Genomic DNA, 17,166 nt, shown 5'->3' on the forward strand with positions numbered 1-17,166 from the left:
TTTCAACAGCAGTTCCATGTTTCTTATAACACAGAGTTGTGCCCTGAGTGATGTTGAGTAAAATGGTATTTAAAAGCAATCTGCCGCTTAAGATGAAAAGTTACAAATAGAGATCAATGTATTATTCAGCATAACATGGGCAGTTATGAGCTGCCACATGGCTGTGGGGTCTTAAGGAACCGCCGACAGTCCCGTGGTTTTGCACAGTCACACAAATATTTAAAATAGTGTGCCTACACTTTGGAAATGCTACTTGGATTGAAAACAATGTAAGTAGTGCTCCTGAAGTGCATGTGGGTGTACTGTAAGTATCCATGCTCTTGTGCAAGCAAAAGTGCAAGGCTGATAGTGGTTCTTTAGGAGCTTAACAGTAGCTACTCATTACACTGTGTAACATGTTGGCCAGAGTTTTTAAAAAGCACTCTGCCTCATGCATCAACACCAGTGTTCTCTATAATTTTTTTCATCTGTGTGTGGAATGAGTTTTGTTCTGGGCGGCAGTATCAAGGCAGTGCGTGCGCACATGCATACAGAGTAGGACCTTCCTGATTCAATCTGAGTGGAATCTAAAATTAACTGAGTGGACATCAAAAAATGTGTGAGTGCATGCACACTTGCACGCCTTAGAGGGAACACTGATTAGCACCCATTTTATACTGAGTAAAATATATCCGTCAAGGAAATAATTGTTTTATTTTCCACTTAGTTGCTTTGATTCTTTTGTTTTGCTTTGCATGAGAATGTCATGCCTTAGAAACTCAAATGTAAGTTGCAGGCTTTTGCATGAAACTTATATTCATATAAGCAAACTACTGTATGCCCCTCAGGCCTGTTTACTCAACCACCCACTGTGACCTCAACATTCCTTGCTTGAATTATACTTTTGTGCAATGTATAACAGAGTTCTTTTGTTGCTCTTTTAACTTCATTGCCAAGGACAAAGTTGAAGACAACTATTAACTTTAATTATGTCTCTTATGTATAATATTTCTCTGTATACATTTGTATTGCTTCATATGTAAACAGATTTGATAGAAAAGTAACTCTCATTAATATTTAAAGAAAAGTATATAATGGACACCAGTATTAAACTAGTAAAGTGTCCAAACAGCTCGGTCACCTAGTCAGCTTTGAACCAATGTGGTCATTTTTTCAACAGTGGCACAAAATGTTTTCAAAATGTCAGAAAATTCAAGTCTCCATACAAAATACATTTATGTATGATAAGAGCCAACAAGTGCATAAAGGACAATTCATAAAGTAAAATAGTTTGCTTATAACTTTTGGTCATCATTACTGATGGATATAAGACATACTGGTATCATGGGCATGCTCCTTTTACATGGCTACTGTTAATAAGTTGGGGTGCTTAGTTATATACTACATAAACCAATGAGGCTTAAATATAGTGGTTCACATTTTTCACAGTCCTATGAGGGTGGAGCAAGAACAATGCCCAGGCTTGCTTCATGGGAAGCCAGTAGATTAACTGCAAGCAGCATAGGGCATAGAGAGGAAGATTGGGAAGCAATTTTTGCTTCTCTCACCTCCCTGAAAATGCCGTTTCCAGCCAGGAATATGTCCCTGCGGATCACACAGCCCTCATGAACATATTCATTTCAGTGAACAGGGCTTTAGTGGGGAGAAACAAAAATCATCTGATTTCACTTCCCCATATGTTGCTTTGTGAGTAGCCTTGCCATGTCCCCCAGAATTTAGGGTAGCCCCCGGATTTTGGTTACTCCACCCTGCTGCTAAATTCCACCCGGATTTACATGGATTTCAAATGCACTGCCTAGATTTTACTCTGGATCTGATCACATGGGAGGACAGAGAAGGAGGGGAAAGTATACCAATCTGTCAAATAAATAAATAAATTTTTTAAAATGCAAGTTAGTTTCTGCATAATTTGCATAATATGCAAATTAAGCCACCCGGATTTGGGAAGCTTGAATATGGCAACCCTAACTGTGAGCCAAGCCTGCAGCACAGCTAGTCTAACAGCCTGCTGTGGTGGAGTTCTTGGTCCACCCTTTTAAGGCTATGCAAAATGTGGGCTAGTGAAATTGTAATCTGCTGCTAGAACTACTTCATAAGTTGGTTAAACAAAAGATACTAAATGACATTTTTAACAGTAGCAGTTATATTTTGAATGAACACAGAATAGCATGCTAAACAGAACATATTAGAAATCCCTTCTTTTCCAAGAGATCATATTGTGCTATGTTTGTGACTTACAAAGCATGCAGCTATTTATATACACAACCTTTCTGGGTCCATTACATAAGATGCAAGTTTTGGGCAGTATAAAAATATGTTAAATAAATAATAAATAAAATTACAATGCTTCACAGAACTTGAAGCACACTTTGCTGAAGCAAAGTGCCATCCAGAACCCAATAAGAGAAGTCTAAGTTATTGTTCAATATCAACATGAGTTGCACATAAAGGCGGTATATAAATATGATAGAGAAACAAACATACATTATTGTTGTGGTGCAGAAGAGAATAAAGTGGGAACAGCCACACTCAGCACTCCCTCAATCTCCTCACAATTCCGTGTCAAAAGATCATGCTATGAATAAATGGCCTACCTTCAGTATTTTTCCATTAGTAAAAGAGGAAGAGAGTCTCCTTGGACACTCACCCAAATCCGGGGTAAGATTTACAGTTAAACTCTGTAGTTAGGGTGTGGTGGCAGTGATTACCAAGAAACGGTTATGTTTTAAAGGAATAGCCTTTGCTGAGCAAACATGGGGGGAATGAATCAACTTTTTCGTTCCACCACATAGACTTGCTCTGAGACAAAGCCTGGGCTTAAATCCACTATTCGCTACACCATTTAACTAGCTATTGCTGACAATATGCAACAGGTTGGTTTGTACCAGAGAGCAAAGGATGACACCTTATCATATCTGTGATAAGTATCTACTATCAGGTATATGACGACCTGAATGCTACTGGTGATGTCATAATGTCCTTGCTGGCCATAAAAGATGGAAAATTGTTAAAGCAGGAAAGGGGGAGAAATGCAATAATAGTGAGAGGCATAAAGAAGAAATATTACACTGTAACATGTGAAATAGTGCATATAAAATAAGTGAAAAAGACCATGACACAAAGTTCAAAGAAGCAAGTTGGAGGGAACCAAGGACTTACACAGATATATAACTGGGTGCTGTACTAGATAGCCCTTGGGCCTGATCTACCAAGGCTGCAATGTGGGTTCTTATGACAGTGTCTACATCTCCCCAGCAAAAGCACCCCCAGACTAGGTTTTGCATTTATGGTCACAGGCATGGCTTCCTTTTGGACCAGAAGGGCATTTGCATCACCAGCCTCTATTTTAACCCAGGAGGGGAGGTGCTCATCTGCCTTTTTCTAGAAATGAGCCTCTTGTAACCTAATGGAGTGAGAGGGGATAAGGTGGTAGACAGACATATATTTGGCATGCAAAAGGAAGCCTGGGGCATGCATAGGAGAGAAGTAGATTCAAGGACACCTGCGCCCAAGGAAGAGGCATTCTCTCTTGACAACCTCTGCTCTGTTATTGATGCCATTTCTGTCTGCTCAGCAGCACATCTTTTTGGCTTCAACTCTGCTGTGGAATGCTTGAATGGAAAAGTCCCATTTGGGGTTGCTTGAATGCAGGAGTTTTAGCCATACAAACACACTGTTAGGAAGAAAGCAGTGATCAGCAAGTGAGAGAGCCATTTCTACAGCTACAGCAGTGGAAGGTGGGGCAAAGCATTGGAAGGCCAGCAAGGAGGCAGCGGGTGTCAGCAAGTAATATGAGGGGAAAGAGGGATGAGGGATGGTGTCAGTGGGCTGCAGCCTTGGAGCGGGGCCAGCAAGGCAGGCAGTGCCCTCTGTTCTCAGGCAGCTAACTGCATTGACTACTACTGCTTGCCAAGGGGACAGGCCAAGAACTCTTCATGGCACTTCTGCTGTTGGTGCAGGATATTCCTACCTGTAGGCCAGCAAAAAGGTCCCCGCAGGCCAGATCTGGCCCCTGGGCCTTATGCTGTGCAACCTGCTCTAGACAGACCATCCTTTCTCCTTAAATGCCTATTCGGCCCCTGCCACTTTCTCTCTAAATTTGAAGTCAAATATCAAGAAACATGAGCCAAGGTGGTGCAGTGGTTAGAGTGTTGGACTAGGACTAAGGAGATCAGAATTCAAATCCCCATTCAGACATGCAACTCACTTTGTGACTCTAGGCCAGAAACATATCTCTCACCTAACCTACTTCACAGGGTTCTTGTGATGATAAATGTAACCATTTGTAGGTGTCCCTCATTATTCGCGGGGTTTCTGTTCCTGCTGATTTCCATGGATAACAAAAACTTACAGGGATTAGTGAGTTAGGTTCCTTGAGCTCATTTTAAAAAGTGCTTAAAAAGCAGGGAGAGGCAGAAATAACAGCAGAAAAGCATAGGGCCTTGTTCTCCAGGAATGCCCTCCAAATTCTCTTATTTTCAATTTTTTTTAAAAAAAAATTAAACAAAAAGGAGCCATAAAATGGCTCTGCACTTCAAAATGGCAGCCAGAAATGACACTAGAAGTCACTTACGGCCACTCAGGAACCACAGATAGGTGAAAATCGCCTACATTTCATCATACTACGGATAAGACAACTGGTATCTAAGACCCATCCGTGGATATTTGAAACTGCGACCCACATAACCATGGATAATGAGGGCCTACTGTACACTGCTTTGGACTCCTTGGAGGAAGACTGGGATATAAATGTAAAAAACAAACAAAAAAAACCCACCAAGTATAGGAGAGTACAGTGCACTGAAGGCATTGAGTTCAAGGGTAATTGACATTTTTGGTGGGAGAAAAAAGGGGAATATAATCTCTGGACAACTTCTGGATGGGACATAGATAACAGAACTTTGTGCATGTGTAGGGGTGTGTGTGTGTGCGTGCGCGCGTGCACACGAACACACCTACCTACCTGCAACAAGATTACTGAAGATGGAGCAGTAAAAATGATTCAGCAACCACAAAAGGTTTATATGATCAAACAAAATTAATATTTCATGAGGCAGACCTTGGTTAAACTATCCAAGAAGAATTTGGAAATTAATTAATGAAACCAGTCTTATCATAAGAGGCTCTAACCACAACCCAAAGTAGCCACAATCCAGAGAAAAATACATCTGGCAATCTCCAAACCACAAATGAGCAGCTATGTGGTGAAACATACTTTTCACATTTAAATGTCTCTGACTGATGGTATTCCTGCCTAACATTAGTATTTCAGTTTACCTTATTTTTTGGCACATCATAGACTGCTTGTGCTTTCTTGGTATTATTAATAAACCATCCACCTTTAAATTCTCTTCCAGTATCCCTATCCAAATATCACAGCTGATTGTCTTGTTCTCTGTATGCTCTGTTTCTCCCTCTCACAACCAGGGCCATGACAACAACCTCTTCATAAATAGAAGTTTTCTATAACAGAAATGATATTTTCTTACAAATGGACAAGAAACAAGTTTTTGACTGAGATTAAATACATGTTCTAAAAATCTTACTTCTCTTGCTAGCAAATTCTACTATAATTGTTTGAAAAGTATTTTGTTTATACACACACAGCACTGTTTTAATGTCCTTGAATGTACAGTCATGCTTAAATGCTACTTGTAACGCTATACACTATAGAAATAATTAACAAAAAGGAAAAGCAAACTTGCAAATCTGAACAAAACACACATTGGGGGGAAACAGGAGGACAAAAATAGATGCAATACTGAAATGTAAACAATGCCTGGCTTACTGAATGATGAAAAATGTCTCTGAAAATGAGTTTCCTATGCATAAACACATTCTCTCTCTCTCTTCCGCCCCCCTCCCAAGAAAAAATGCACACATACGTTTAGGAAATGCAAACACACACGATGGTTTCTAAATGAAGAACACACTGAAGTATGGTGTCAATTTAAATGCATTGAACACCAGAAAAATGCCCTCAACTAAGGCTTCAAACTTGTATAGCACATTTCCACTCAACCCAACTAGATTGCCTGTCACATCTGACATAGCTCGTCAAAAGTTATCCTTCACTGCTCATGGGCAACATGGAGGGTCAAAAGACCAAATACAATGGTCCAACCCATCCCAATTTTTTTCCTCCAGAGCAGCAGATATTGAACTCTAAAATGACAAGACAGAGCAGGTTGAAAAGGGTGCCAAAAACAGAAGCTGTTCAAAGCTGCTGATCTGAAGGAGAAAAACTAGTCTATATGTGCATGTCAGGGCTGAGGATCATATACTGACAGTCTTACAAGGAGGAAGAGAGGGGGGGAATGCATACAATTGTTCCTCTAGAATGTGTTTTTTCTATTGCTGCTGTTGTAAAACCATATGCTCAATGTAATTTAAACAGAAACTAGAAGTTAAAAAGGGCAAAAGAAAAATCTTCTTTAAATCTATACAAATGTTTACAAAATAAAAATATAGTAGTCTAAATTCAGAATTTCAGATAACTTCATGCTACAAAATTATTACAAACTTTGTAAAATAATTTAGAATAATTACCATCTACCAGTTATGAGTTCTGATTACCAGGGGTCAAGAAATGTTGACTCAGTTCCCTAGCCAGACAAAAATTTTACTCATCAGATGGCTCCCGAAGCTTGATACATGTATACTGTCAGGAAGAAGCTATACCAGCCTGCCACATTGTGTTTATGTAATCATATCAGTTTAGCTCGGAGTAAGCCCCATTAAACTGAATGGTGCTTACTTCTGAATGGACATGCATAAAATTGCACTGTAATTTAAGTACTATTCTTTGAATGGGTCTGCTCTAAACAAGAGTGCATTTCCTGAGTCATGCTGATTACAGACCTGAACACAGTTATTAAGTAAAGAAAATGGACAATTTATCCTTCAACAATTTAAAATTAACAGAAGCTGTAACCATCAAAGGAGGATGAAAGGTTTTACACCACTGCAAGGCAACCTGGCACAGTCCAGTCGGACCTTCTCAGAGTAACCCCAAAAGTATACAGAGCTGATGAAATTCCAAGAGAAAAGACAACTGCTTTAATGAAATATCACAGACCAAAACTTATTCCATCTGGAAGCTCACTTACTATGCAGATATATGTCCATATAAAACAATGGTCAAACACTCTTGGGGCCAGTTTCTATCTTCTCCCCACACAGTAGTTACATATGTTGTTTATAGCCCACCTTGTCCCATTGGCTCAGGACAGGTGTCAGCATTTTTATAAAAGACGTAAATACTGTTGTTCTCAAAAGCCTAATTCTGTAAAACAAGACTGTTTTCTTAGGGTAATGTAAACACAGGAAGCTGCCTTACACCAAGTCAGACCATTGGTCCATCTAGCTCAGTACTGTCAACACTAGTAGAAACTTGCCAAGATTGCATGCAGGAGCCTTTCCCAGCTCAGCCTGGAGCTTCTGCATACAAAGGAGATGCTCTACTGCTGAGCTACGACCCCATTCCCTAAATGAAAGGGGTGTATGTTCTAAAGCAAGGGTTCCTAATCAATGATCCTCTAGATGATGCTGAACTACAACTTCCGTCATGTCCAACCACGATAAATTGTGAGGGGGAATTGTGGGAGTTGTAGTTCAGCAACATCTGGAGCACCACAGGTTAGGAACCCCTGTTTTAAAGGACATTTATTGGTACCATCTATCCCTCCACCCAAAGCAACAAGGGAAAATACAAAAACTTTATTAGTGTTGCAAGAAAGTAAATACTGTCAGATAAGCCCATCTGCAGGTTTATCTTGTTTACTCTAATTATTTTAGAACTCTTAGTGGGCAAGAAGGATGGGGCAGAATACATCAACCTCAACGTCACAGACAGGCTGATGGTGGATTAGTTCTCACTGCTTTCCCGTCCTCCTCGTGTGTAGAGGAGGATGTTCATCTGAACCTGCCCAGTGTCTGCAATCATCACAACAGAAAACAGAGTCAGACTAGACTCTTCACAATCTTCTCTGTTATTCTATGGATTAAAGTTTAAGAGACCCAACACACTGAGGCGATTCACACGATGGGAGAAAATCGGGCTAGTGGAGGCTAGCCCGATTTTCTCTCATCGTGAGAACCACCGGGCTCGGCTGTGAGTCCAGTGGTTCTTAAGCAGGCCACCTGCTTAAATAACGCTCCCCTAAGCCCAGGTTAGCAGAACGAGCGCTCCGCTAACCTGGGCTCTACTATCGTGAGTTGCCGCAGCGTGGCAACACACAAGTAGGCCCCTGACTAGGAAACTTAAAAGCAGCCACCTGGCTTGGGGATCTCTCCAGCATGCCTTGAAGCTTCTGGGGGCTGCGCAGTCCCTGATCCCCCCTGCCCCCGCTGGCTCCGTAATGGAGTCAGCAGTCATGTGGGCGGCCGGTTCGACCACCTGGAGAAGACTAAGCCCACTCTCCCAGCTAAACCTACCAAGGCGGTTCCCACTGATCGTGGGGACCGCATTACTGTCTTCTACTAAAGATGGATGGACACTAATCTGCTGCCAGTGGCCCATGTGTTCAAGAACATAATGCGGGTGGTTCTGAGGAGGAGGAGGAGGAGGAGGAGGAGGAGGAGGAGGAGGAGGAGGAGGAGAAGAAGAAGAAGAAGAAGAAGAAGAAGAAGAAGAAGAAGAAGAAGAAGAAGTAGTAGTAGTGCTGGTCTTGTGGTAGCAAGCATGACTTGTCCCCTTAGCTAAGTAGGGTCTGTCCTGGTTGGATATGAAAGGTGGACTAGAAGTGTGAGCACTGTAATATATTCCTCTTAGGGGATGGAGCCACTCTGGGAAGAGCATCTAGGTTCCAAGTTCCTTCCCTGGCAACTCTAAGTTAGGGCTGAGAGAGATTCCTGCCTGCAACCCTGGAGAAGCCACTGCCAATCTGTGTAGTCAATACTGAGTGAGATGGACCTACGGTCTGACTCAGTATATGGCAGCTTCCTATGCTCCTATTATCCTGAGGGCTCCTAAGGAAGCTTTGGCCGTCTTGCACAAGAGTGCAAATACCTAACATAGTGTGCCCACACTCAAGAAGCATTATTTAAATTATTTCCAAAGTACACAGAACTCCCAAAGTGTGGGCACATGACTTAAATATCTTTTTTTTCTTGCAAAAGACCACAGGTGCTTCCTTAGGAGCCTGTAGCAACACGGACAGCAAAGAGCCACCCATGTTAAGCTGCAGAATATGTCCGTCAGTATTCTCTTTATAAAGGAGTCAAGAAAACATTATTAAAGTGTGTTCTGAAGGACTGCTAGCATATAGTCTTCATTTGGCCTGTATATCAATATGCATGAAAATCTATGAATGCATACTTGGATCAGGCTGACTGGAGGGTAGGCTCCCCCCCCCCCCTTTCCTTTTTTTGCTGAAGAGGGCACATCTCTTTGGGTTGTGGAATTATTTTCAGGCACTTTTAGATTACTGACAGCTCACAGATGATAATTGTGACTGATAATCCTGACCCAATAGCTTTGCTTTATTTCAACATGCTGGCACTCTCACTGCATTCATGAGCTGCAATTTAATTCAAGTGCACTTAAGTTCCAGCAAACACAAAGCAGCCAAGAAACACTATGTTGTGTATTAGGCTCCATCTGAGAAAGAAGAAATAGGTAAATATCACTGCCGCAGCCAGCATGAGAGGATAACCTGCCCACACATAAGCCATCCCAATTAGCCAAAGCAAGAACAGCCTCTACTCCCTGAAGATTTGAAAGAGTATCTTTCCCGATACTCTTTATGAGCCAACCTGATCTGAAGACATTGATGTCTAGAAGCAAGCATATGCTTTATCTTGTTGAAATACAGCATTTAAAAAATCTTGGGATATAGACAGTTGTTGCCATGCAGGTCCCAGTGAATAAGGATATATATATTTTATTGTGGCAACTTCTTCTGATGATATAGCAGCATGCATGCTTTCAAGTGTCACTAAGGTTTATAAATTCCTATACCCAGAGAATTCTGTGCAGGAAAAGAGCTTGCCATAACTATTTTGATATTCAAAAGAAAATTAAAAACATCGCTAACTTGATTAGTCTAAAGAATACAGCTGAATATACATTTCTTAAGAGGGTACTATAAAATAGGAGCATACAAATGGTTTAGCCAGAAATTATATTTTGAAGAGTTATTTTCCAAGACACACAGAACAGTAGAAGTAGGAGAGTAAGGCCGTGATCATAAGCACAACTGAAATAAGTGTGATTTGCTTCTGAACAAACAGGCACAGGAATGGATTTATCTAAAGAAGTTGCTTTTAGTGATTGGGTTCTGCTAAAAAGGAAGTGTGCATTTAAACTCAGGTTTTTGGCCAGAACAGGGAGCATTAACAATGAAAGGAATAAGCAATCATTATGTACTACTCTGTTAATATATTTCATACCAATATTGCTTATTTTATTATTGATGCTAGTAACCAACTGATGAAACCCAGCTATTTCCTAAATAATATTTCATATGTTTTAAATCTGAATGTTTGAATCTGAACTGTGAATACAGATCCACATCCACATAGCCGGTAAATTATATCAGTAATTTATCATGGCAGCTCCCAGGTTATTCAAGACAATAGTTCTTAACCAAGTGGGTTGTGGTCCACAACTACATGATGCCTAGCTCACAGGGCTGAGTAGCATAGAGAAATTCCAAACATCTGAATCAGATCAAAGAAAGTCAACACACAAAGAGAAGGATGAGAGTCATGTAAGGTTAAATAAAAAATTCAGAAGTGGGTCTCATGTTAAAAACTGAAGTTAAAAAGTGGGTCCCGACTGTTTTAAACATTTCACAGTAAACATTTACATTCTTGCAAAATATAGCAAATAGTCATGGTAACAGGCATAACTGAATTCAAGAAAAAGACAAAGATCAATTTGAATGTAACATTTAATACATATCACAAAGAAAATAGAACTTAGGGCATAGGAAGCTGCCATATACTGAGTCAGACCACTGGTCTATCTAGCTCAATATTGTCTACAAAGACTGGCAGCAGCTTCTCTAAGGTTGCAGGCAGGAATCTCTCTCAGCCCTATCTTGGAGAAGCCAGAGAGGGAACTTGAAACCTTCTGCTCTTTCTAGAGCGGCTCCAAACCCTGAGAGGAATATCTTACAGTGCTCACATGTGGTTTCCCATTCAAATACAAACAGGGCAGACCCTGCTTAGCTAAGGGGACAAGTCATGCTTGCTACCACAAGACCAATTCTCCTCACCTTAATATCAATCAATCAATCAATCAATCAATCAATCAATCTTTATTGGTACAGTCACAGCCCAGCAAATAACTAAGTACAGATTAGAGAAAGGGGAAGCAATTAGACATAGTATAGTAACACAAACAATGCCATATCCTAATCTCTTATGCAGAATACATCCTGGATTTTACTGGCAATCAAGCAGAACTTGGTGACATTTAGGGATGTCTCATCTTTCTGATTTGATAGCAAAAAGCTTAGATAAAATAAATCCGAATGACCTGGAAAATTTGTTAAAAGCAGGGAAATATAAAGTCGGCGAGAACCCCCATACTGCTCACGACAGAGTAAAACATGTGCTGTCATTTCAATAGAGCCTGATGCACAGAGGCACAATCTTTGCACATATGGGATTTTCTTAAATTTTCCTTTGAGCACTGTGGAAAGTAACACATTAAAACAGGCTAATGTAAACAGCCTGCGATATTTGGAGACTGTAATTTGGGATAAGTACCTAGCAGAATTATAGCTGAATGGTTGACTTCCAAGAAAAAAACCTTTGTGGAATCAAAGATTGGTCTATTTGTGAGTCCATTTCAGTAGCTCATTGTTTAAAAGCTGCTTTAGGTTGGGCGTATCCCATTCTTATTAAAGATTCCAGGTTAAGGCCATATAAGTTTAGTTTTTGGTGAACTGCTCTTTTCCACTTTGAGAAATTAATACTGAAATTATGCTTTAAGTTTCACTTGTAGGGGTGTACATGAATTGATTCAACCTCAAATCAAATCGCAAAAATTTGAATCAATTCTTCAAGCTGGCCAGCCATTGCCAGCTGGTTTGATGAATTGATTCAAAAATAAATAAATCGTGATTTGCCCATAGGGAACAATGGGAAACTTGAATCACCCCATTGTTCCCCATGGGTAGGTCTAAGGGCACCAAACTGGGTTGGGTGGTAGGGCATTATGGGTGCTATCTACCACACAACCCACAAAAAATTGGGCAAGCAGGTGATTTAAATTTTCCCCAAAAAAACCCATAGAATACTTTGGAGTGTTAGGTTATAAAATGTTTTAAAATCGCCTGCTTGCTCGTTTCTTTTATGGGTTGGGTGGCAAGTAGCAACCATCACACTGTACCACCAAACCCACTGTCTGTAGGACCTACCCATGGGGAACAATGGGGTGATTTGAGTTCCCCATTGTTCCCTATGAGTGAAACAAGCAGAGTGCTCTGTGCACACATTTTGTAACCCTGCCTTGAAAAACAACACTGCAAAGCAGGGCACACAGTCCCTCCCAACACAGAACAACACATAGTCCAAAGATGGCCAAAAAAGAACAACTGACCAAGAATTCACAGCCAGCCACAATGCCTGCATGGCAGCAGCATCAGTGACCCAAGTTGCTCTTTCACACACATTGGCTCAGAGGAGGGAGGGGGAACACTTTTGTCTGAGAGGAGGGAGGGGGAACAGGTTTGGCAGAGGAGGGAGGGGGAACACACAGGGCTGATTCGATTCGACCACAATTATGACTCCCTTCTGACTTGCAACAGCTGCCACAGAACAGCAGCACCCTTAGCAGTCAGCAAGCATAGCCATAAGCTCAGCTACAGCAATGTCTTCAGCTACATTTTGAATGAGTGAGTACACCACAGAATGCAGATTACAGAGCAGACCAGAGCAGTGTATGAAGCACAAGTTAGTCAAGACCAGACATGGAGCTCATCACAGCAATCACCAAGAAATAACACACAGAGAGCTGCCACTTTTTTCGCCACAGCACCATCTCACAAACAGACCAAACCACAGCTCAAGGAAGGCAAGCAGGCACCCCAGTTCCGCCTTTGTCAATGTAAGATCCAGCAAAACCAGATAGATCTAGCAGCAAGCAACAGCACACACATTATACTCAGTGCTGAGAAAAGAAAATCACAAAATCTCATTATCTTCTTGCATTAGGGCTCTATCTCTGTCTCCCAGACCCTTTGAATACATTTCGAAATTCCCTCCAAAAGTGTTAGCCTTTCCTCCTCTCAGCCAATGGGAGAATAGTTGCCCACACTTGATTTCAAAGACAACAAGCCAACCAAGAAGCAAGGAGATCTGAAGCCAATTGGAAGCCAGAAAACCAATCAGCAAGGGGGGAAAGCCTGCCAAAATGTCTGCATGAATCATACAAATCAATTCATGCCAAATCAGGGTCGATTCAATTTAACCTCAAACCAGCCCCCTCATTTAAGGGGTGCATCGATTTGCAGTCAAATCCACAAATCACCCTCGATTCAGTGTGAATCGAATTGCACATCCCTATCCACTTGCTTCATTCTCTAAAGTTTGTCTCGAATTTTACTTTCGTTGTTACAGAAAATTCATCATTTTGGGGGGAGAATTTATATTTGTACATTTTACAGATTATGAAAGTTTTACACATCTTGTAATGAGAAGTCTAGCATAGTTTCTACTTCTCGGTCCCTGTTACAATCTAATGTCACAACTAGATCCAACAGACCACCTCTGCGTATAGACTATTTCTGCATTCTGCTCCAGGCTAAACATTCTTCTGTGTATATACTAGTAAATTCAACAGCCTCTTTAACATCTTAGAACGAATTACTGACAAGTCATTTTTTGCTCCATATTGTAAGTCAATGCGGCAATGCTGTTTTTTCCTATTACAAATATGTACTGTACTCAGCTCAGAGTCGTTTGGATGCTGATACAAGATTCATAATGGCTGTCAGAATCTGCAATTTTTCCTTTTGTTTTATGAGGTCAAGCAATATTACATGCACTGATATATTCCATTTTCCCAGCTGAAAACCTTCTCATTTGAACACGACAGGTTGAGAGAGTCATGATTTTGCAACCTAGTATAAGAGGCACAGTACAATGGGGGCAGGTGGCTAACCCCACATTCTCCTTTTGCTCTTGTCCACTGGCAACAGTAAATTAAACTGTCAAAAATGGAATTGTCCTGTCATCAACAAAGCTATAGCTTCACAAGTATTGCAACATCAGATTTCTAATTCTGCATTTCCCTGCACCTGTAATTTCATCAGAAACTTTCACTGGACCATGGTGAAAAGCTGTCCAAGGGCCATGGCATTGTGAATTCCTTCAGAGGGCTGACATGGCATTTGAAAGAAAGAAAGAAATTAATGAACAATATCAGCAATTTTTTTAATACAAAAAAAGTGTTCAGTGAGAGGTCCTGACCTTTAGCATAGCTTTGAACCCAGCTAAAAGGGTAGAAATGCTAACACATATGTGACACAGGACACAAGACAGGAATACAGGTTAGCCCTCTACAGAGAAATGGTCTAAAAGTTGCTAAAGAGAAAACCCTCTCAATTATACACATGCACGCTCAAACAGTCACCATGTCATTATAACAGACTGATATTCAAAACCTTTTCACACCCATATGTTATATATAGCAACTTTGAAATACAGCTAGTTTAGCTCCTCTGAAGCTTGAGGAAGAAACATTTTGAAGTCAATTCTTCAGTTTTCCAGGAGTGACACTGAAGTAAAATCAATGGCATTCCATATTAAAACTATCTGAGCCATGTTTTATCACATAAATGACTACAGATCATTATAACCTCCACTGCTTGGATTAAAAACAATAATTTCCATTTTCAACCAAAGACAACTCAACAACTGCAATTTAAAAACATACATAATATCTATCCAGGGTAAAGGTGCACCATTCAATAGCAAACACGTGTTAAAATGGTCAAGAAACCCATAAAGTCCATTTAACCACTAAAAAAATACAGTTCCAAAATATTAAGTTTTAGCTTTTAATGTAAGGAAACATTTGGCTCATCCACCAAAAATAGGCCTTATTAATTAGAAGCAGCAAATATTTCAGATTATCCCTATAAAACTTCATAGCTTATCAATCATATAGCAGAGGGCTGAAAGTTAAATTGAGATGAGATATCATTTCACACAGCTTAATACAGTAGAAGTGACTCAACACCCCTTTATTAATTCCCATTTAATATTGCTTTAAATTGCTGCATTATTATCCTACAGTATACGAAGGATTCTGTGTAATTAGTCTGTATTAAGCCCTTTTTATTTATAAGGTGCCAAACAAACAAGGCAACTTTAATTACCTGGGTTTCACAATATTGATCTGAGCATCAAATTTTAATATGACTTTATTTCAAAATTGCCATACAACTAGTATTTAAATTTGTTCTAGCAATAACGATTTTGCAGACATAAATGACTTTTCATTCAAAGTATGTAAATTATTGCCTAGTGCTTGGGAGCATGAGGCTTTCCATGCTAGCAGCATGTTTATGTAGACCTCAGGGGCCTTGCTGCTTCATGTGCTGCTCTCTAATATGGCAGGAAAAGCCACCAATTACCAGAAGAGACAAAAGTCAACTAAGACAGGGAATCTTCTCCCTCCCAAACCTTGTTCTCTCCCACTTCAGTACATGGTGTTAACGACATACAAATTTTGAGGTCATTAAGTATAAACAGGAATTGAAAGCAAGACAGGCGCTCTTTCAGGAGATGCCGATGTCAGCATTTCAAGTACTCTCCTAATCCCACAATGCAAGTTTCAGCATTATTGTCTCAATTTAACTTGCATTAGTACCTAGCACCTTGATTACACTGCTGGGGTGGTAATCTTCGCCTGCATATGCCATCATTACTTATGTCAAGCCTCTTGAGTTGTTATGAATACTATGTTGTTTTACGAGAGAGAGGAAATTAGTGCCAGTCCCCTAGAGTTTTGGGTGCTTAACACTGAAGCACTACGCAGCCTTCTCAAATCCCACAACAAATCCTTGTTTAGTGCCACATGTAGATAAGGACTTTGCAGCAACATTCTAGAATAAATAACTCATATCCTCTTTATTTGTAAATGTCAAAAAAAAAAAGGAAAAAAACTACCTTCCTTGATGTTTCTTCACACAAAGAAGTCTAAACTGTATTTGAAAAGCACATACCAGAAAAAGAATGGAACACATTAGTGTACTACCACAATATAATATATAAAGAAATGTGCATAACACATTTTAGGTTTATCCTAAAATGCAATACTGATACATTTTTAATAAGAAATGAACTTATCAAACCCTGAGAAAATACAGTGTTCTAAGACAAGCCTTCTCTCAAGAGTGCAATAAATGGAGAAATTGTTGCCTCTATGTATCACCTTTTCAATGTTTTTTTAAACATGATCCACTATGTTGTTGGAAAGAATTATTTTACAGTATCATGGGGTTTTTTGCATTGTATGTTTATTTTGTTTACACAGCAAATGAAACCTCCAATATGAATAGGTGAACTCCTCTGGGACAAAAAGGAAATCAGAAATGATGTACAGATGGGGACAAGGGCCCATGGAAACTGAATATAAATTAATGTGCCCTCAACAGTCACATCTGGAGTAGAAAAGACCAAATAAATAATTTTGACATTAAAAGAAATGAAAGATCAAGCCCTATAAACAGTAAGTTTATTTTAATCCTATTAGTTTATAATGGAATTGACATATAAATAAGATAATCAATACTAGCATATATATGTAAAATGTGACTTTACTGTAAAAGCCTCTCTCATTCCCTAATACTGGTTCCTATTTCAGTCAGATTTTGCAAAGTCATGTATAGTTACTATATTCACATGCACACACACCAACACACGCAAGCACAATACAATGACTGCAAAAAGTTTCTTTTTTAGTTTACCTCATGAGGTTAATTTAATATCTCCATACATAAATATCTCTAGGGGCTTGCTTTTTTCACATATGATCTTGTACAAAAATGTTTTTTTCCTTCTTTCAGATACATATATTTCAATTTGTAAAACAATTAATAAATCTCAAAAACTCAAAAGTCAAGCATTTAATTATGTTATCCCTAAGAGCAGAGAAGGCGTGGCAGATATCCAAGCATTAAACACAAAAATTTGCAATTCCATTTA

The 17,166-nt window shown here is 39.8% G+C and overlaps 1 protein-coding gene across 1 annotated transcript in view; it reads right to left on the reverse strand.

The window, feature by feature from the left end:
• Window positions 1-17,166, reverse strand: part of MGMT (O-6-methylguanine-DNA methyltransferase) — a 313,329-nt gene that overhangs the window by 167,591 nt on the left and 128,572 nt on the right. The gene's annotated exons all lie outside the window — the stretch shown is intronic.

This window comes from Hemicordylus capensis, chromosome 3, assembly GCF_027244095.1.
Source record: "Hemicordylus capensis ecotype Gifberg chromosome 3, rHemCap1.1.pri, whole genome shotgun sequence".
In the NCBI taxonomy this organism is placed as follows: Eukaryota; Metazoa; Chordata; class Lepidosauria; order Squamata; family Cordylidae; genus Hemicordylus; species Hemicordylus capensis.